The sequence below is a fragment of the Eleutherodactylus coqui genome, chromosome 5 (assembly GCF_035609145.1).
Source record: "Eleutherodactylus coqui strain aEleCoq1 chromosome 5, aEleCoq1.hap1, whole genome shotgun sequence".
Taxonomy (NCBI): Eukaryota; Metazoa; Chordata; class Amphibia; order Anura; family Eleutherodactylidae; genus Eleutherodactylus; species Eleutherodactylus coqui.
Window position 1 is genome coordinate 65,901,639 of NC_089841.1, and position 23,847 is coordinate 65,925,485.

At 39.9% G+C, this 23,847-nt stretch overlaps 1 protein-coding gene across 8 annotated transcripts in view; it reads left to right on the top strand.

The window, feature by feature from the left end:
- CELF4 (CUGBP Elav-like family member 4) overlaps positions 1 to 23,847 on the top strand; it is a 1,036,963-nt gene that overhangs the window by 482,612 nt on the left and 530,504 nt on the right. The window lies entirely within an intron of this gene.

The window sequence follows — 23,847 nt, forward strand, 5'->3', positions numbered from 1 at the left end:
GAAGCAGAAAGACTTATGACTGTAAGGAAAGAAAAATTTATTGTGCAGAGGACACTGAGCTCCTTGGCCATTTTTTTTTTCTTATCGGGATCTTCATTTATGTTGAAAGTCAATGGCATGCAGTCCCTGTAAAGTGAAGAATTGAATCTCACATTTGAATGGACTGAAGCCTTAACATTCTGGTAGGTTTAGCCAGGAACTTTCTGACATTATATACTATATAGGTGCATTTGAATTATTCTTAGCTATTTTGTTTTGCTACCACCTAAACGTTCACCAAGATGAAAACCCTACAGGTTCAGATCAAATAGGTATGCACGCTTATAAAGCAATACCAAAACCGGATCCATCTTGCCAACTCCAATCTGCATTCTGAGTAAAAAGGCATTGCTCTATTTGCTCTCATGTTGTAGAATGATGACACTGAATAAGGGAAAACTTCAGTCACTAAATAAAAAATGGTTTCTGAGAAGTTGCTAATTACCTACTCAAGGTATTGGTTGTAACAGTATAGTTTCTACAGTGTAGCAGCTTGTGGCTTCCTGGATTTAGAAACATTAAAGGGTTTTTGGTGGAGACCTAAGGCCTTAGGCAGACAGTAGAGCTCCAGACGTCTTTTGCAGTTCCTTAAGGGGAAAAGGTACTTTTATGTGGTGCTCCATGTGGTACTGCATGCTGAGGATACAAACAGAATCCTGGAGGTTGTACCATATATAGGTGTCCGCATGAGGCCTTCAATGGGTTATCTGCACTTTAAAGGGGTTGTCTAGTTACCGGACAACTTTCCTGCTATAGCTCCAAGTTTCTTAAAGTAACAAGAAGAGCAGTACTTATCCGGCCTCTGTCATGGGGATCCAGCACAATTGCCCTGCTGTCCTCCCAGTGATTTTTGTGAAGATGGTATCACAGAAAGTTACCTGACTGCTGCATGCAATCAGAGGCTGTAGGGTCACCATTCTGAAGTCTTGGCATCATGGCACTTAGGTTGTGAACAGCAATGCCAGGAAAATGAGCGGTGACTTTGCAGCCTCTAATAGGTTGCAGTAACTTCCTGTGACATCATCTTCACAGCAATCAATGGGAGGATGGCGGGGCAATGGCGCTGGATCTCAATGGCAGAGGACAGGCAAGTACTGTGCTGTTTGTTATTTTAAGCCACTTGGAGCTGTAACAAGAAAGTTTCCAGGAACCAGACAACCCCTTTGGAAATGAATGGCCCATCATTGAGATAGGTCATCAATGTCTGATCAGAGCCAACTCCCAGCACTCCTGCCATTCAACTGTTCGAAGGGATCCCATTGCTTGTGCAAGCACTGCAACATCTTCAATGTTTACATTTGTTTGTGGTCAGGTTCTTTCTCAGAATGCCATACTTTTTATACTGACTGTTCTAAGTAGTACAGCTTTGTCTCAGTCTTGAATGGGAGTAGGTTGCAATACTCAGAACAGCCGGCAGGGATCTCTGATGATCAGCTGTTTGCCAGACTAATGTGCTCATACATTGAGCCAATTTCTGCAGGAAGCAAACAGCTCCATTCCCCTTGCAGTGGCCAGGCCAGGTATTGCAGACCAAGTTCCCATTGAAATGAATAGGACACAACCTGTAATACCAAGGTGGACCACTGCAGTGTGAATGGAGCTGTCTGCTTCTTGCAGAAATCAGCTCTGTGCATAAACGCACTGGCCTGGCAAACAGCTGATTAGCAGGGGTATCTTGCAGCAGAAACCCACTGATCTATTATTATTTATGACCTATCCTAAGGATAGGCCATAATTACTTTACAACTGGACAATCCCTTTAACCCTTTATGTTTAGACTCTGTCTTTCTTCCTACTGCTCCTTTTCCATCCATTAAAAATGCAGATTACAATATAAATGGCGACGTGTCTGGCAATTATTTTCTCTATTATTCTTTTCCATTTTTTATGTGAACAGAATGATAGATGCCTCAATTGGCAGTTTTCTCCAATTTTTTTGTGAGCTTTTGATGATAATTGCACAGACTGACTTGTACATTAATCAGTGACTGGTGATTATTTTTATTAGGTGCGAACGCCATCCGCCTGAATATATGGCTTCAGTTTTAGAGCTACGGAGAACTCTAGACATTTGTATAAACTCCATCTATGGCTTCCTTATTAGAACATTCAAATAAAATCTGCATAACATTTATCTGATTTAAAGATGGAATCAGTCTCCGGTACAGCAATGCTAAACATTTCCACAAAGCGCCATAAAAGTTTAATATTAATGAAATGAGAGGGAATTAATTAGAGCAATGATTCTTTGAAGATTTTACAGGTGACGTCATGGAAGTCTAGGAATCTTTTCAACTATGCGCCAATCTGGAGGGGATTTTAGCAGCCTGTATAAGAAAAGAGTGTAGTACTTGGATATCTCTGGCAGTCCTAGGAACCTGTCACCACCTATGCTCACCATAAACTAAGCTATGGTGCTCATTGGTCAGGTCCCAAGGAGTTCAGGATGTAGTCTTTATACTCGCCCTGCGCTCTGTTCCTGCACTGTCACCCATGGAAGTTGGTTCCAGCAATGTCTGCAGCTGTGTGCATGCATGCATTACCTTAGAGACAGTGGCGTAACTATAAGGGATGCAGGGGATGTGGTTGCACCCAGGCACAGGAGCCTTAGAAGGCCCATAAGGCTTCTCTACTTCATATAGGGAGCCCAGTACTATGAATAAAGCATTTTATTTGGGATGGGGGGGGGCAGTTACAGGTTTTACAGGTTGGGGGCCAAGAAGCTTCAAGTTATGCCTCTGCTTAGAGAATAGTATGTGCATGCGCATAGCCTGCAGAGATGAGTGCACTGTGCATGCACACATGCTGTTCTCTATGAGAGTCTGCATAGAGCTGAAGAAATGTATTCGCTGACACCAATTTCCACAGGTGAAAACATAAGTATGGGGAGTCGGTTGAGTATAAAAACTACATCCCAGGACTGCTTGAAACCTAGCCTAAAAGCACCATAACTGAGTTTATAGTATTCATAGGTGGTGATCGGTTCCTGGGACTGAGATAGGGAACAGAGAGGCAGAGGAGTATAAAAACTACATCCACGGACTCCTGGGAACCTGGCCTATGAGCACCATAGCTTATTTTAGTATTTCTCAACTTCAGTCCTCAGGGCACACCAACAGGTCATGTTTTCTGGATTTCCTTAGTTGATGTAATTATTGCAAATGCCTCCGACATTGCCACAAGTGTTCTTACTATAGGATAGCCTGAAAACATGACCCGTTGGAGTGCCTTGGGGATTGAAGTTGGGAAAACACTGCCTTAGTTTATTGTGTTCATAGGTGGTGACAGGTTCCCTTTAAATGGAGTGGCAGCGGACATGCCAGACTGCTGCTTCATTCAAACGAGGGGATACTGCAACTCAACTGTGGGATCCCCATTGATCGGACACTATCTTGCGGATGGGGATAAGTGCTGTTTGTGGAAAAACCTCTTTAAGATAGTCATAAATACTCTAACGCCTCAAGATAATGGGAAAGTGACTTTGCTTTTACTTACTTGCTTATTATGTTTTTTATCAGTCATGTGACACTAGCTGAGAGCTCAATGCCAGGATATAACGTTAAGCAGTAAAGCCTAATGAGGCATGCTGTATCTGTGGGTTACATTCTACATAACGTCTGATTAACTTGATCATATGACCTTTTCAGAGCCAACAATAATAAGTGGGTAATGCACCTTGAAAAATCGGACCCACGCTTTTTAAACTGTGACACCTAATACAGGAATTTGGTGCTGTTATCATTTGCAGAAGACAAGGTTTTCTCCTGGAGCTACTGATTCTTCTCATATAACTAGTTAACCTAAAAGAGACCTTTACGAAAGCTATTTTGGGTCCGGCACTGGAGCGCAGAACAGGATCCAGGCTTCTACCTCATTTATTGAAATTAAATGGACTTCACTCATATTCTGAATTAACTTCTTAACCTTAGTATTTAAAGCAGATATGGGGAAGATAACCGGCCTTTTGGGTGCACTGTTTTTGTTTTTTGATTTTGATTTCAATAATTCCCGATGAGGGTCATGTGTAGAATCAAGCAAGGTGCCTTGGCCCATATCACACAAGACATAATCTACAGTCTTCAAGCATGCCGATGTACATTAGTAGTCATGAGTGGAAAAACATACACCCTGTTATATATGGTTTTCAATAGACTTGTAAGTAAAATTACTGCAATGGCAAGGGTTACAGTATCACTGTGGTCAACAAAAACATCATAGCAAATATAGCCCTACTACTTTGACATGAACTGAATGGCCACTTTATCATAGCCCCTGGCCTAGTTGGAGCTTCCTTGTATGGAAATTAGAGCTGTAAAAAGAAAAAGAAACTCCAGGGGGCAAAGAGTGCAAAAATGGGATCACTGAGCAGCGGAAAAACACCTCCTGATCAGATGAATCCAGATTTCTGTTGCACCGTGCTGATGGGAGGTCAGAATTTGGCACAAGCAGCATGAATCGATGACCCCTTCCTGTCTGCTGGTCAGAACATTTCAGCACCTCCATCGAACTCGTAGCAACTATAAGAAGCTTCCTGTCCAAATGGGCCAATGTTCCTGGAGACTAATTTCTACACCTTGTGGAATCTACGTCACAATGACTTGCTGCGGTATTGAAGGCCAGGGGAGACCTCACCCACTACTAAATGGGATCTCCAATAAAGTGGGCATTCAGTGCTTGTGTACATGTATATATTTTATCTGAACATAAAATATCAGTTACAGTACCAATAATAATTCTATCGAACAGCAGCAGAAGACTATCCAAGCACTTATTGCTGTCCTGCAAGGTCAAAATATTAAAAAATACCAGATGAATCTGTAAAAAAAAAAAAGCATTAATCAGTGGCTGATAACATCACGAGGCAGGAGGAAATATGATTTTATGTTGTGTAATCCTGGCGGTGATTCATCAAACAAGTGTTATTGTGGACACTTTAATGAATCAGTGGCATAACACAGCAGCGAGTGATATTATCACGTATGAGATACCATCAGCCCTGTGTGATTAATATAAACCTGTATACCCCACTCGCTGTCCTCGCCACTTCTCTCTATCTCTGTTATACATTATGTAGCGCAGGTCTTTAGCAGAAGCCATTGGATTCTTTTACTTTGTAAATTTATAATTTTCCTTTTAAAAACATTTTTTAAAAAAACATAAAAGCAAAACAAAGAGCAAAAAAAGAGAACATCCTGTTTGGCAGAAGAGATAACCAACTACTATCTAATGTGTTCTTTTTGAACATTTTGCATGGGTGAGTTTTTTATGCGAGTTCTGTCCGAGTCTAAGACGGGCAGAACTCATACAGAAAAACAACTTCTTCGAATGGGTTCATTCACACTTGCAATTTTTCACTCAGACCAATAGTCTGAGTTGCAAAACCACTGCATGTCCTATTCTGGTCCAATTTTAGGCCGAGATTAGGACATGGAATTATGCATGGTCTCATACATTGGACAGACCAAGATGGGGTATCCGTTTGCTGTCCGATACTAGTTATGCCCACAGATCTTGGGTGAAACTTGCTTTCGGCCATGTGAATATGGTCTAAGGCCTCATTCAGATCGTTGTCAAGAAGTTGTGTAGTTCTGCTCGATTATAGCTGCAAAAACAATGGAAGGAATGTCATTTCCGGTTTCGTTATATACTGCACACCAAAGGCACCCGACAGACCCCAATGAGTAATGAGGTCTGTTAGATTTCATTTATGGTGTTCTGCACTTCACTAGAAAAAATAGTGTTATATGCTGCACATGTTTTGCTGGTAACTTAGCTGAATCTGCAGCAGAGTCTCCGAATGGAACCTCCAATGCCAATGTGAATGAGGTCTAATAGTTTTAAGGTCAACTGAGAACAAGCAGGCCATGTGGTAGCTACTGAACCACTTGAGAGAGTAAGCTCTGGGCATTTTGGCTTCCTTCTTCCCACCACCATCTCAGGAGGGCGCTGACTGCAAGTTATAGGGGCTGTTATCCTGTTCTACTGCTTCAGATGGCTCAACACTAGTCTTGAACACTGGTGTATAACACTGTCCAAGAGCCATATAAGCCTTGCATAACACTTTCAGGGTACTATACAGGGCTTTTATGGCTCTTTTTGTTATACGCCCATTTTAGGGGGTTTGGTGAACTTCTGGTTCAAACTAATTTGGGCAGAACTAAACATTTTTCAAGTTCAGTGAACCAGCTGAACCAAACTTTTCAAAAGTTCGCTCATCACTATTTATCACTATTGGCCAGAAGTATGTGTATGACTAGCAATATTCAAAAAAGGTATAACTTGAAAGTTCTTTGTTTCTGGTCCCAAAGGTCTTGGCACACCATGTTAACTTGCACCAGCTTAGCATTCTTTTATTTGGGCTTTCAACACTCTACCCATAATGAATACCTCTGTATAGGATGCGCTCATTACTCTGGTTGGGCCAATATAACTCAACAGGGTCAATCAGGGTTTTGGGCTCTCCAATTCTATAAGCTACATTGAAATTGCCTCTTCTGTGTTTTCTATAGTTGCATTGATGTCATTCCCACACTAGACTGCACATGATTAAGAATGTCTTTGTTTATAGGAAGAAAAAGTTTGATATGTTACCAAACAGTAAATTTTGGTGTAACTTTGGCAGACGGATGGGTCATTATGCATCGTGTATCTATAAAATTCGTACTGGGAACATAACAATAACGTCTCGGCTCACACATTATCATAGAAATAGGTTGCCCTGCAGCTGCTCCACTCCAAATATATTAACTGCTCTGGGATTCCTGGAAATCCTTAGCCACAAGAAAAAAAAAAGTTGCAGAGGCAGAAGCTGACTGTACCGGTCTCCATTAATAACACTATCACTTAGGAAGGTTGCTGGAAGCCAACAAAGTCTCATCAACATGGCTTACATGGTCTGTACAGGAGACCGTAATAAAGAATATTTGACTTTTATTTATTCTTAATTGCTGTGATATGAAGAAGCAGAACATTAAGCTTCATGCTGACTGTAAGCAGCCAGAGCTTCATTCAGGATTTAGGCCAACACGTCAGAATACTGTCTTATTCATTTTACTTATTCAGTATTCTACAGCCAGGGGGCAGATGGTAAACCTGCAAAACGGAGCAGTACTGTATATGTTCTATTTATGACATTTCAAAAATTATTTACCCTAAATAATATCTGCAAAGAATATTATATATTAGAATCTTGTACATAGGGGGCAGTATTATAGTAGTTATATTCTTGTACATAGGAGCGGTATTATAGTAGTTATATGCTTGTACATAGGGGACAGTATTATAGTAGTTATATTCTTGTACATAAGGGCAGTATTATAGTAGTTATATTCTTATACATAGGGGCAGTATTATAGTAGTTATATTCATGTACATAGGAGGCAGTATTATAGTAGTTTATATTCTTGTACATAGGGGACAGTATTATAGTAGTTATATTCTTGTACATAGGGGACAGTATTATAGTAGTTATATTCTTGTACATAGGAGGTAGTATTATAGTAGTTATATTCTTGTACATAGGAGGCGGTATTATAGTGGTTATATTCTTGTACATAGGAGGCAGTATTATAGTAGTTATATTCTTCTACATAGGGAGCAGTATTATAGTAGTTATATACTTATACATAGGGGCAGTATTATAGTAGTTATATTCTTGTACATAAGGGGCAGTATTATAGTAGTTATATTCTTGTACATAGGGAGCAGTATTATAGTAGTTATATACTTATACATAGGGGCAGTATTATAGTAGTTATATTCTTGTACATAGAAGGCAGTATTATAGTAGGTATATTCTTGTACATATTGGGCAGCATTATAGTAGTTATATTCTTATACATAGGGGCAGTATTATAGTAGTTATATTCTTGTACATAGGAGGCAGTATTATAGTAGTTATATTCTTATACATAGGGGCAGTATTATAGTAGTTATATTCTTGTACATAGGAGATAGTATTATAGTAGTTATATTCTTGTACATAGGAGGCGGTATTATAGTAGTTATATTATTATACATAGGGGCAGTATTATAGTAGTTATATTCTTGTACATAGGAGATAGTATTATAGTAGTTATATTCTTGTACATAGGAGGCGGTATTATAGTAGTTACATTATTATACATAGGGGCAGTATTATAGTAGTTATATTCTTGTACATAGGGGCAGTATTATAGTAGTTATATTCTTGTACATAGGGGGCAGTATTATAGTAGTTATATTCTTGTACATAGGAGGTGGTATTATAGTAGTTATATTATTATACATAGGGGCAGTATTATAGTAGTTATATTCTTGTACATAGGGGCAGTATTATAGTAGTTATATTCTTGTACATAGGAGGCAGTATTATAGTAGTTATATTCTTGTAAATAGGAGGCAGTATTATAGTAGTTATATTCTTGTACATAGGAGGTGGTATTATAGTAGTTATATTATTATACATAGGGGCAGTATTATAGTAGTTATATTCTTGTACATAGGGGCAGTATTATAGTAGTTATATTCTTGTACATAGGAGGCAGTATTATAGTAGTTATATTCTTGTAAATAGGAGGCAGTATTATAGTAGTTCTATTCTTGTACATAGGAGGCAGTATTATAGTAGTTATATTCTTGGACATAGGAGGCAGTATTATAGTAGTTATAATCTTGTACATAGGGGGCAGTATTATAGTAGTTATATTCTTGTACATAGGATGAAGTATTACAGTAGTTATATTCTTGTACATAGGGGGCAGTATTATAGTAGTTATATTCTTGTACATAGGGGGCAGTATTATAGTAGTTCTTTTCTTGTACATAGAAGGCAGTATTATAGTAGTTATATTCTTGTACATAGGAGGCAGTATTATAGTAGTTATATTCTTGTACATAGGGGGCAGTATTATAGTGGTTATATTCTTGTACGTATGGAGCAGTATTATAGTAGGTATATTCTTGTACATAGGGGGCAGTATTATAGTAGTTATATTCTTGTACATAGGGGGCAGTATTATAGTAGTTATATCCTTGTACATAGGAGGCAGTATTATAGTGGTTATATTCTTGTATATAGGGGGCAGTATTATATTAGTTATATTCTTGTACACAGGGGGCAGTATAATAGTTGTTATACTCTTGTACATAGAGGGCAGTATTATAGTAGTTATAATCTTGTACATAGGAGGCAGTATTATAGTAGTTATATTCTTGTACATAGGGGGCAGTATTATAGTAGTTATAATCTTGTACATAGGGGGCAGTATTATAGTAGTTATATTCTTGTACATAGGATGAAGTATTACAGTAGTTATATTCTTGTACATAGGGGGCAGTATTATAGTAGTTATATTCTTGTACATAGGGGGCAGTATTATAGTAGTTCTTTTCTTGTACATAGAAGGCAGTATTATAGTAGTTATATTCTTGTACATAGGAGGCAGTATTATAGTAGTTATATTCTTGTACATAGAAGGCAGTATTATAGTAGTTATATTCTTGTACATAGGAGGCAGTATTATAGTAGTTATATTCTTGTACATAGGGGGCAGTATTATAGTGGTTATATTCTTGTACGTATGGAGCAGTATTATAGTAGGTATATTCTTGTACATAGGGGGCAGTATTATAGTAGTTATATTCTTGTACATAGGAGGCAGTATTATAGTAGTTATATCCTTGTACATAGGAGGCAGTATTATAGTGGTTATATTCTTGTATATAGGGGGCAGTATTATATTAGTTATATTCTTGTACATAGGGGGCAGTATAATAGTTGTTATACTCTTGTACATAGAGGGCAGTATTATAGTAGTTATAATCTTGTACATAGGAGGCAGTATTATAGTAGTTATATTCTTGTACATAGGGGGCAGTATTATAGTAGTTATAATCTTGTACATAGGGGGCAGTATTATAGTAGTTATATTCTTGTACATAGGATGAAGTATTACAGTAGTTATATTCTTGTACATAGGGGGCTGTATTATAGTAGTTATATTCTTGTACATAGGGGGCAGTATTATAGTAGTTCTATTCTTGTACATAGAAGGCAGTATTATAGTAGTTATATTCTTGTACATAGGGGGCATTATTATAGTGGTTATATTCTTGTACGTATGGAGCAGTATTATAGTAGTTATATTCTTGTACATAGGGGCAGTATTATAGTAGTTATATCCTTGTACATAGGAGGCAGTATTATAGTGGTTATATTCTTGTATATATGGGGCAGTATTATATTAGTTATATTCTTGTACATAGGGGGCAGTATAATAGTTGTTATACTCTTGTACATAGAGGGCAGTATTATAGTAGTTATAATCTTGTACATAGGGAACAGTATTATATTAACATAGTATGCTGTATACTAGGCTAAAAAAAGACAAATGTCCAACCATTTCAGCCTGTTTCCATCCCTCTAGTAGTTATGTTGTTGTTAACAAGAGGGCAGTATTATCAAAATTGCAATATTGTAGTATTTACCTTTTGTTGAATGTTTCTGATCACTTTTTCAGGGCAACAGCTAAATGCTTTGGGAATCCTGCTGTTGTACATCTATTTCCTCTTGTACTCTTGGCAGTTTATGCATACTTAGTGCAGTAGGGGGCCACAGTGTGCGCAGGAGGAGGTGGCTCCCATAGTAAAAAGAATGTGAAACCTGTACTTCATCCTGAGGTATGATGGATTTATATTCAGGGTATACTAAAGCTATTTAGCAGACACCTGCTTTAGAAACTTGTTTGCTGTGTAGTGCAGAATTGGTTCTTGCACCATCATGTTACTAGCAGGTGCGCCTGGAATTGCTTTTTAAGCTGTGACCTTTAGACACTGTAATTGTCCATCACACTGGTTTAGAGTGCATTTCATTAAGGCTAAAGACGGCTGAATTCACTTTCCCGTCCAACTTTGCTTTCTGTGCATCATGTGGCCTTCGGTGTCCCATGGGGCAGTGTAAACGAATTAGCACATTGTGTCCCTGGGGAGGGGGACGGCGCTGATGACTAAGGGAAGGGGTGATAAATGTTAACTGAACACTTTTCCAGACTGCTGATTTGCCATTTGCAAAATGACTGCACACCTGCACAAAAGATGCCGACCGAGGGGGATTTCTCCATTATTCTTGCTCACAGACTCTTTTTTTTCCATCTCTTGTACTTGCCAAAAATTCCAGAGGGGACAAACATTAAGGGCGCAAAGGTAAAACTCAGGATCCTTAACACTTTCCTTGCTGGAAGAGACCAAGAAGCAGTATGTAAACTGTCTTGGTAGGTTGTTGTAATCATTTACTGGTTTTCATGGCTGAGTTCCCAGAGCCCAAGTCTGCAGGAAAGCAGTGCAGAGGTGTCCATTTATATACGGCTCTCTATGGACATACAGTAGTCCACTTATCGCTTCCAGAAAGTAGGATATGGCAGACCAGTCATAATGGAGTGAACAGAGGAAAGCTGCTGCAGTATTAAAACTATTCTGTAACTTTGTATATAGACACACAAATGTATCACAGTGTATGGAAACATTCCTGCTTACATATAGAGGCTGAACAACCATGCAGGTATGAGATTTGTGGCTATGTACCAATGTACTGTAGGCCAGACCATCAGCCTCCAGTTCAGCACAAGAGAGATGGTAGAGATAAATAACCAGTTACATACCGCATCCTGCTGTGGTCCCTGGACAGAACATTGTCCTGAAAATGGAGCGGTATGTTAATTTTAGAGGCTTTCCTACATAGATGTAGCAATGCCGACCATGATCTGGCACTTCCATCATTTTCATTGTTTGGCCCTATGATGGAGCCCAACAATGTAAGAGATGAGGACAAGTGTGAGCAGAGCTTTAAAGAGGTTGTCCAGGGAGGGGATATACTTACCATGTCCAGCAGTGTTGCATCCTACACTTCTGGCCCAGTTCCGACACCAGGTCACATGGTATGGTCCTTCCATTGTAGAATCACTGCAGCGAGGAGGAGATTGAATGGAGCCGTGAATGTGCATGCACAGTGCTGCCCCATTCAGCTCCAGTGGGGCTGATGGAGAGAGCTGAGGATTGTTCTAGGCTATTTCCATCAGCTCCATCGAAATTAATGGAGTTGCACCATGCATGTGTGACCAGCACTCTATTCAATCAGACATCATTGCAAGTGGTGGCAGCAAGCTAAAAAGAATGGATCATGGGACTGCTGTTTTCAGGACTGATGGGGGTTTCAGTACTTTTCCCACTTATCCAATGGATAGGTCATATAACGTGTACAACCACATGTTTATTGATAATCCTCTGTGAGCTACAGATGTAGCAAACATTAACTTGACATTTAACCCGTTATAATAACTCTACTACGATGTACGACAATGCTGTCAATCAAGTTATCATGATGCACCCGTCATTTTAACAATTGCTGCATCTGTACAAACTCTAGGCCGACACAATTTCCTGCAATGTTACATAATAATTGCCCCCTGTAAAGGTAGTAAAAAGCCGCTGTCACACGGTGGTAAGCACATTTATTTGTGTATTTGGGCAGCATATTTGTGCAAAAATAGAGCACACAGCATATTTTTTTGCACAAACGAAATGCGCGCACATAATACGCTTGTGTGAACGAACCCGTTAAACTCAATGTGTTCTATTAATTGTGTATTGCGCGCACATTTTGCAGCAAGAACGATGCGCTCGCATATACACTCCTGTGAAGCCGGCATGAATTGAGAATATTGTGGAAGTATTTTAAGGCCGGGCTTACCCAGCCATAAGCGTAAAACTCTACGTGGGTCGCACAACGTTTTACAGCTGTGTAGCCGGCGGTGACCCGGTGTACCGCCACGTATGGCGGTGAAATTGAACTGCACACACTGTCATGCACAGTCTACCTGTTTTCCTTTGTTTATATTTCCCGCGGCGCGAATACATGCCGCCCAAACACCATGTAATTGCGTGTGGGCACACGTATATGTGCACCCATAGAGAGCAATGGGCTCTAGTGCATGTTTATACGCAGCAAAAAACAACATGCTGTGTTCTTTTTTGCGCACGTGTATAGTACAATTCCGACGCGCAAATTTGAGCTGCGTAAGGCAATGTAATGGATTGCCTGCAAGTTACCACGTATCACACGGGTGTAAAGGTGGTAATCATACGCCCGTGTGAGCCTGGCTTAAATTTAAAGGAGTGTTTAAGGCCCAATGTAAATAGCCGGACTTGCATTGCGGAATCTGGAGCGGGCGTCCGCCTCCAGATTCCGTAGCAAATACCGGCCATAGCGATGTGAAAGCGGGTTTCCATGCCTATGAGCAGAAATCAATTGTGATGCTCTATTTTGAGATGGAATCCATGCAGATGGCTTCTATTGAAGTCAATGGAAGCCGTCCGAGCCACGGCCCTTACGCAGTTGTCATTGCAGATAGGCCACGGAATCCGTGTCATCACCTAGCAACGACGTGATCACATCTGTGCTTCACATGTGCGCCAACTGCCTCATCCGCAGCACAGATGAAAACCATCCAGACAGGTACACAGCGGTCACTGGCCGGGCACTGGGTCGGATTCTGCTGCAGGATCCGACCTAGTCATGTGCATTTGGTCTAACAGTAAGGCTCGGTTCACATGGGATGGAAATCCCGCAGAAATCTTGTGGTATGTCTGCCGCGGGACCGCACAGAAATTCTGCGAGATTTGGCTCGGGCATTCAAGCGGCTTACTCCGCTGTGGCCAGCTCTCCACATAGAGAGGAGAGAGGGTGCCGCAGAAGCAATTGACATGCCGCAGTCTTGATTTCCACACCGCATGTCAGTTGCTGCGCGGCTTGCCCGCAGCGTGTGGACGATCTTTTTGCAAATCTCGTCCACTTTGCTGTTTTATCCCGAGATGAAAATTGCAGGTGGAATCTCCATGCAGAAAGTCTGCACGGAAATTCCGCCGCAATTCTGCCCGGCGTGAACCCAGACTAAAACAGGAACTTGAAAATGGAATTTGTTGCCTTTTTTGTTTGTTTGTTTGTTTTGGAGCTTTTTAGGCTTTTTTGTTTTGCTTTTTTTTTTTTGCATTTCAATATAGTAAAATCCTCTTTCCTACGGAGAAATCACCCGGCTCTAATAGTAGGATTAGCTGCAATACTGTGATATTCTTTGTGGCGATGCAACGACTGCGTCTTTAAGCGCTTGTCACATAGTAAAATGAAGGGGACACTTGTAGTTTAGTTATTATTAAACATCACTTTGAGAAGACAAAGCGAGCAGAGGAGCGGAGAAGAAAGGCGATGTTTAATTAGGAAGCTAATCTCATGACATCATTCCTCCTGGCCCTTATTCCATTAATGGAGCTGAAAGTAGGCCACAAACTGTAGGGAGTTACGCTTACGCCTCTCCTGGGCCTCAGCTATATTTGGCTGGAGACGCTGGTATGGAAAGTGCAGCCTCATTCTCCATAGTCAGGTACCTTAATCACCCGTCTCCTCGATACACGCCGGCTGGCTTAATGGCATTATTAACCCCTTCAGACCCAGCTGAAAGGGAAAAGTAGATCCGAAAGACTTAAGAGTTGCGCATACTAGATACCCAGGGCTTCTAAAGGCATATGTAGCAGAGCTGTATTTGTCAATTAGAGTTGTGCACACTGTGATTACCCATCTGGTAAATGTATTAGGGTTGCCTGCTGTCCTATAATATCACTGTAAGACTAGGGCTACACAATGATGTTGGTTGTGAAACATCAAGCGGCATACAAACTGTGGGACAAAAAATATGTGCAGTTGGTCTGGAACTTGCCGCCATATTCCGGTCGTGTGACTATTTTGGGATGGTCTCAGATGGCCGTAGGTGCAACTATACTCGGCGGCACGGAACGTAGTCCCGCATGAGCAGGGGAAATTTCTTCCCCTTCGCCCGCTTTTCAAATTCCACACCGGAGCGCAAGAATCTGAACACCTGTATTTAAAGGGTTGATATCCGCATCATCAATCCACAACATAAGTAGACATGCTGCGGATTTAGAATCCGTAATGTTTTCCAAAAACACTGCAAATTTAATGCAGAAACTTTCCGCACCACGTGAGGGAGATATCGCATATTTCCTCCGCACGTCTTGCACTGTAAATGCTGCAGAATTTCCTTCCGCGATTACGGCAGCGAAAAGTTTACAGCATTTCCACAATGTGTGAAGAAACCCAAAAAAACCTCAAAGTTTCCCCCATCCCCCAAAAAACGGTAACATATTGCAAATGATTTGCCGTCACAAGCTACTTATAGCTCCTTCAACTCTATGCTGGAAAAGTTGTTTGTTCATTGCAATTTGCCGCCCAAAAAAAACTGCAAATTTGGATTTTTTACGACTTTTGTGTCTGTCATATCACAAACATTACTTACAAGGTCATTTTGCCATGTAGCCATAGCCTTAGTTCTGTCAATAACAAGTTCAGTTCAGCTATACTATACTGCTCATGTCAGAAAGTAGGAAAACTCAACTTTTTTACAAGGTTTGCAAAATTCCACGCTCTTAAATCCCATTAAATGCTGAAGATTTTTGTAAATCGTTCATTTCACTTATCATATGTTGCTTTTTAACTGATGTCTTAATTCTCCGTTTAGACAGAAAGCTGTTTTCCAGCTTCTACTGGATTCCTGCTTCCACTGGGCAATGCATCGCTAGGTCACATGACCCTCTGCCTATTGCAGATGAACTACCTACAAATTCTAAGAAAGAAACAGCAGGATTTTTACTTTTGATTTCTCTGTGAATAGAGAAGAAAAAAGCTTGCAGCTGTAAAATCAGTACACGATAAGTAATGGAAAGTATTGACAAAGTTTAGCTGTGTTCACACCAGTGTCGAAAGTTTCTTCAGATCCTCTATGTCTGATTTCTGCAAAAATCCAGGACGGAGACAGAATGGACCCCATTATAGCGCATAGGGTTTATTGAGTTCCATCATAAGATGGATCCGTTCAGCCGGGTAGTCTGATGATCTGCTGCCATTACAGCGCAGGAATAGGGAATCCATAGTGCAAATGTGAACGAGCCTTTACTCAAGTTGAGCTTTCCTTTGACTGATGTTCATTTATCCAGCAAGGTTGAAGCAACCCTCCAGACATGAGACAAAATTTGGCTTGAGAACCAAAGAGGAGGGAGAATTATATTTTCTGCTGCTCTACATTCCCAATGTCCTGCATTGAATTCACCGGTTATTGGACTGCCCTTTGGTTTTCTAAGTTGGCCAAGCACTTCGATGACTGCCTGATGCACACTGTGCATTGGAAATGCATTGCTAGTCAATGCACACTAAAAGCTGCTCTCTGATTAGACAGCGCTGTTCACCTGACTATCAGGTAATAACGGGGGTGCTGTGGCAATCTTTGAAAATGGAAGAAGGTCCCAGGAACTGACGAATCCATGGCAGAATGTAACAAAGGGAAGATGACAGATATTTCTCCTTTGTCTCCTGTCATAGGGTACATTTTGTTTGCAAGACTGGAGCATCATTTTGGATGTTCAAAATTTTTGGGGGAACGTCCTATTGACTACAGGTATTCCTGAGTGGAAGTGACGTTGGTCTTCAAGGAAAACTCTGGTCAAAAATATAAAATAGCATGTTACAGGTGCAGAAAATTTTAGCTCGTTTGTGATAGCATGGTGCAGGAAGTTTTCTTATCTTAACCCATATAAAAGCTATTGTTCTCTTATCTTAACACAATAAAACTCATAGTAAAGTAATTCAAAGTATAAACAAACCAACCAGACAAGGCACACTGTTATATCTCAGGACAAGAGTCAAGCTAAAGAAAGATACATCTGTACTCACTGGCATAACTATGGATGCAGGGGATGCGGTTGCACCTGGGCCCAGGAGCCTTAGGGGGCCCATAAGGCCTTTCTTCTCCATATAGGGAGCCCAGTACTATGAATAAAGCATCATAGTTGGGGGCCCTGCTACAGGTTTTGCATTGGGACCCAGGAGCTTCAAGTTACGCCTCTGTGTTAAGGGGTTAAGAAAAGTTTCGGGCCCCAAGATACACTTTTTCACCCAGGCCCATGAGCCTTTAGCTACGCCCCTGTCTGTACTCGTATGTGTACATTATGATGGCTATATTACAGTATGGTTTCTACATCGTAGCAACTTGTGGCTGTTCTCTCTATGACATATTTCCTACACAAGGAAGCATCTTTTCCCAAAAATTGTCCTGATGTCTATAAGGATTAACATCCAAATATTGTAAAGTAATTTCTAACTCGTCTGCTAATAAACGTCGTTTTTATGTATCTGGTTTCCAGGCAACAACCGCTTTCCACATTACATTGCCTATATGCCTCATTGCCTAACACTCGGTGCAAGTATTAGCAATTCCCAGTTGATCAATAACCGCCATTGTCTAAACAGCCAAGAGGTGATTTTACCAGGAGGGAAAACAGACAATATATTATACACACCGTAACAAAAAAAAACTGTTAGAGACGGAACCAGATCTCATTAGGCTCTAATCAACGCCTTCTAAGAGAAGGAAAATCAGCTTTATCGATGGGAAGGATTTCAAGCTAAGAATTTACAAGCCACATAAGAAGATGTACAGGATTATGGGACGTTCCATTTCAAGGAATGAGTTACTGTATTAACATCTAAGACAATAGAAAAGACTTTTAATTAGCAAACATAAAACTCAATATTTTACCGGAGAAGTTAGAAAGGTTTCAACACCTTAAAGGGGCTGTCCAATTTCTTGATAAACACTCTACATTCAAATATTAAAGGGGTTGTACTAAGACCTAAAGTTATCAGCATGTATAATCAGTTGGGGGTTCATTCACTGTGACTCCCACTGATCCTAAAAACGAGGACCTCCACATTAATGCAGTGGTGCTTGCGAATGCGGCCAGCTGCTCCATTAATTTTAATGACTTGTTGGAAATTGCCGACTATGAGCGCATATATGTTCTCCACTACATTCATTCAGAGAACATTGGGACCCCCGTTCTTGTGATTGGTGAGGGACCAGCGTTCTTGACTCCCACTAATCATAAAGTTGTTCTCTGATGTCTACTCTTGTCCTCAAAAGAAAAATTGTTACCTTCTTTTAGCCTGATAAGCTAAATTTATAGGACTAAAAGTAGGTGACTGACTGAGTCCAGGGATGTAAGTATTCTACTTACCTCCTGCAGTGTCAGCGCTGGAAGCCGACACTTAATGCTAAGTATTCTACCTGTTCTAATTTCATAATGGGCGGACTACTTAGCAGCACCACTCAAAGTACTGAGTGGCGGTTTCCAGTGTTGACATTGGGGAATCAACAGGGAAGGTAAGTAACACTCACATCCCTGAACTTAGTGACTCACCTAATTTTAACTTATCTTATAGTACTAAAAGTGACAGAGTCTCCTTAAATATTTTATCCAGGAGGATCCTTATCTTCCGCAATACGGATTAATTGCAGGGGGGAAGTTCTTTACGAGTACTTCTTTAAACTGAGCATGCACGGCTTGTCTTTTAATATGTCGACATAACTTTCTGAACCGCAGTTTATTTCTCCTTTCAATTTCTTTACAATGGTGTCTACTGTGTTCAGATAATAAAACAATAGCTTTTAATGGTTTAAAGGGGTATTCCCATCTTGGCTTTTCATGGTCGCGATAGAAAAAAATGGCCGCTCTCTTTTTTTTTCTGCAATTTTCAAAGTTATAAGAATCAAACAAAGAGGTGGAAGGTAGGAGCTGTAGATACATTACCAGGATGTACAGCCATCAAATAACAATATGCTTAATTCACAATACAAAACTGCAAGCCCAAGGCGCAAATCCTCCCAATGCAGTACGAGACAGCGTTTAAGAGGGAGACAAAAATAAGGTAGGTCTATGCTAACAGAATGTCATGTGCCTAAGGTAACAGCAACTTAGTAAAAGAGAACCATCTAAGTATCGAGAAGACATTTAGAAGAGAAGGGAGAAACAAGAAGACAAGAACTAGAAGGAGGGAGGAAGAAAGAGATGAGGGGAGAATAAAAGGTATGGGGGTAAGGGTTGGGGGATCAAGGCATTAATCTGTGCCATTCAGAATAGCTCTGTTTGCAGAAAATTTCCATAGGCTCCAAACTGGTGGCCAGTAGCCAAGGCATTAGTTTCCCATCTCGTTCATTTAAAGCCAAGGTGGGAATACCCCATTAAGATAAGATAGCTTGTTACAGAAAGTTATCACAGTCAGGTTAAACTTTGCTACATCTGCACATCAACATAGAAGTCAAAGCTAGACAAAATTCTATATATTTCCAATATGTGTGTTTTGAAAAATCCCGAGAACACGAATATATCAAGAAATTGCCATGTATGCATTTCCTTAGTGCAGTAGAATACTTATCATCATTAAGGCAAATTTGCATAAGCCAGCCCCTTTTCTGAACCCATTTATGGGATAGCCCCATAACAATCTGGACCGCTGGCAAGTTTGCACTAAAAAGCAGGTTTATCGGCGATTAAAGGATCAGCTAATTGGCTAGAGAGGGTTAATCTCGATAGGTCAGGTCACTGTTGAATGTGATAGGATAACAATGTTCTCCTATCTGGGTTTTCACATTCCCCTCCTCCACTGTCCACATTTTGTGGAGACCTAATTTATTACGCGCACCTCCCCTGCTGCTTTCCTTGCAATAAACCAAGCTTGCAATGAATCAGCTAGTTCTGGGGTCCGGAGGTGAAGCTGTAATTGAACTGTTCCTCTGAAACAAAGTATAAAACTGCAGTTGTTTACTAGTGGCAAATTAAGGCGCAAGTAATTGGTCAGCTGTTCACAGAGATAGCAAAGACCCAAATTGATAATAAAGAGCGGTGTTACAGAAGCAATTCCTTCCCGCACTATCTACAGCTTAATTTTTTTTGATTAATGTTATTGCAGGGAGTGAATGGTACGAGCGCAGTGACTGAGGATAAATCCTGGGGCTGCTTTAAATGCTGCGCTGTGCATTTGAAAAAAGGCCTGAGAGCAGATTGTGAGGTTGAATGAACAAACTGTTAAAGTTATTCATAGATTAATGGGAGTCTGTGCATTATCAATATCACTGATGCCCTATTTACCGTCCCCCTGCAATGCGTCTCCGGAGCTCCTGTAAATGCCGCATGCCTGGGGACCACTAAACAACACAAGGGGGAGAGAGGAAGCTTGTTAGAGGGCTTGTCCAAGATTAGTAATTAGTACTTATATTCTTGTACATAGGAGCAGTATTATAGTAGTTATATTCTTGTACATAGGAGGCAATATTATAGTAGTTATATTCTTGTACATAGGGGCAGTATTATAGTAGTTATATTCTTGTACATAGGGGGCAGTATTATAGGAGTTATATTCTTGTACATAGGGGGCAGTATTATAGTAGTTATATTCTTGTACATAGGAGGCAGTATTATAGTAGTTATATTCTTGTACATAGGGGGCAGTATTATAGTAGTTATATTCTTGTACATAGGGGGGAGTATTATAGTAGTTATATTCTTGTACATAGGAGCAGTATTATAGTAGTTATATTCTTGTACATAGGGGGCAGTATTATAGTACTTATATTCTTGTACATAGGAGCAGTATTATAGTAGGTATATTCTTGTACATAGGAGCAGTATTATAGTAGTTATATTCTTGTACATAGGGGCAGTATTATAGTAGTTATATTCTTGTACATAGGGGGCAGTATTATAGTAGTTATACTCTTGTACATAGGGGGCAGTATTATAGTAGTTATATTCTTGTACATAGGAGCAGTATTATAGTAGTTATATTCTTGTACATAGGGGGCAGTATTATAGTACTTATATTCTTGTACATAGGAGCAGTATTATAGTAGGTATATTCTTGTACATAGGAGCAGTATTATAGTAGTTATATTCTTGTACATAGGGGGCAGTATTATAGTAGTTATATTCTTGTACATAGAAGGCAGTATTCTAGTAGTTATATTCTTGTATATAGGAGGCAGTATTATAGTAGTTATATTCTTGTACATAGGAGGCAATATTATATTAGTTATATTCTTGTACATAGGGGGCAGTATTATAGTAGTTATATTCTTGTACATAGGGAGCAGTATTATAGTAGTTATTTTCTTGTACATAGGAGGCAGTATTATAGCAGTTATATTCTTGTACAGAGGGAGCAGTATTATAGTAGTTATATTCTTGTACATAGAAGGCACTATTCTAGTAGTTATATTCTTGTACATAGGGGGCAGTATTATAGTAGTTATATTCTTGTACATAGGGAGCAGTATTATAGTAGTTATATTCTTGTACATAGGAGGCAGTATTCTAGTAGTTATATTCTTGTACATAGGGGGCGGTATTATAGTAGTTATATTCTTGTACATAGGAGGCAGTATTATAGTAGTTATATTCTTGTACATAGGGGCAGTATTATAGTATTTATATTCTTGTACATAGGGAGCAGTATTATAGTAGTTATATTCTTGTACATAGGGGGCAGTATTATAGTAGTTATATATTTGTACATAGGAGACAGTATTTTAGTAGTTATATTCTTGTACATAGGGGGCAGTATTATAGTAGTTATATTCTTGTACATAGGGGGCAGTATTATAGTAGTTATATTCTTGTACATAGGGAGCAGTATTATAGTAGTTATCTTCTTGTATATAGGGGCAGTATTATAGGAGTTATATTCTTGTACATAGGGGGCAGTATTATAGTAGTTATATTCTTGTACATAGGGGGCAGTATTATAGTAGTTTTATATTTGTACATAGGAGACAGTATTTTAGTAGTTATATTCTAGTACATAGAGGGGCGGTATTATAGTAGTTATATTCTTGTACATAGGAGGCAGTATTATAGTAGTTATATTCTTGTACATAGGGGGCGGTATTATAGTAGTTATATTCTTGTACATAGGGGGCAGTATTATAGTAGTTATATTCTTGTACATAGGGGGCAGTATTATAGTAGTTATATTCTTGTACATAGGGAGCAGTATTATAGTAGTTATCTTCTTGTATATAGGGGCAGTATTATAGGAGTTATATATTTGTACATAGGGGGCAGTATTATAGTAGTTATATTCTTGTACATAGGGGGCAGTATTATAGTAGTTATATATTTGTACATAGGAGACAGTATTTTAGTAGTTATATTATTTCCTATAAAGATTACAATGGGACTATACGGGGGCATTGCTGCAGTATTTAGCAGTGCATATTAAATTCCTCCACATTTATCTCAAATTGGAGAAATATCTTGAAAAGCACACCTGGAAATATTTGCCCTTCAGCATCGTCAGGTGTTTGGCTAGAAGAGCCGTGTAGAGATGTAATTCCAATCATAAAACACATGCTGTAATCACTCTTATGTTTTAGATGAGCAGGACACATCTTGATGCCTCAGTGTTTGCTGGAGACAGCAGACCTTGGAGCCACTCGCACAGTTACTATAATCAGACAGCTCAGTTTAATATCCAGATCCTCCATAGATAAGTCGATGTGAATTGCGCTGTATGTTCTGCGCATCTCTTTCCTCTTGAGGTCCTATATCTTCTCCTGTGATTATGACTAAGCAACTTTGTTAATTATTAGATGAGCTCATCTTATTTATGCAAGGTGATGTTGAGTGCTGACCAGGCTGGAGCTCGCTGCTTTCCATCACCTGGGAGATCATCTCCGAGCGGCTCCATAGATCCTCCTCTCATTCCAATGTCCTAAAAATAAGTTATAAGAAAATAAATACATAACAGATGGCATCATTAAGATTCATAGTTTATATAATACTTCTTCTGTACAGTCAGAGCCTCACACCTCGTGCCTCAGCACTCTGCAGAGCATTGCTGCATTCATTTACATTACCTACTGCCATTGAGAAGCTTTCAGAGTAAAGAGAATGATAAATCATAAATAACTGATAGCATATTACTATGCGCTGTGCTTAATGACAAACTCAGCTCTGCTACATCCCAATTTGCATTTGTAGTATCCTTTGAGTTTTACTGGTGGTATAGCTACATAGGCATAAGTGTTCAGCTTTATTCGCATGAATGTATATACGAGGCTATGTAGGTTCATTTTAACGGCCGGCTGATAGATGCGACCATCTGAGCCATTGGTTTCCAATGCATTCATTCACATGGGCGAATACAGAGCGCGTAAAAACATTGAACCGTGAATAATGGAACATATGCAACCAAAATACGTGCCGACGCATATACATTGGGCAAAAAGATCAGTCTGGAACTATGTTTTGGCCTATATGCATCAGTGGGTCCCCTAGACTCCTATGGGAGCTGAGAAAAAAGGGAGGGGGAGGCATTTTAGCAGAGGCCAACACTGCGAAAAGCTTACGGGTGCGTCTATGTAGGCATTAGAAGTCATTAAAAGGGTTTAGGCCGAGCGAGGAGTTTCCGGGTGCGACATATTTTTTCGCTATAAACCATGCTCATGGTCATGTGAATGGGCAACAAAACGCTAATTACCATGGCTAAAAAAAAATCCTTTCACGTGATTTTTTGGCACCGGCGAGAAAATGTAAAAACGCCTACATCCATGTGAAAGAACTTTTAGGCTGTGTTCCCTCGAGCGTATATCGGCTCGCCGTTTTCATGGTTGGCCGATATACGCTATGATCTGATGCATTGGATTCCAATGCATCAGATCACATGGCTGTATTCCCGTAACATAAAAGTGCCTGGCCAGCCAATATAGCGCCGGGCGTTTTTACGTTGGGCTCAAAAGATAGTCCTGGAACTATCTTTTGGGCCGGAACATGTCGGCTGCTGCATGGACTCCTATGGGAGCCAATAACAGCAGCCAGAGAAGGGAGGTGGGAGGGAGTTTAGCAGAGTGACTGCTAAACTCCCTCCCTCCTCTC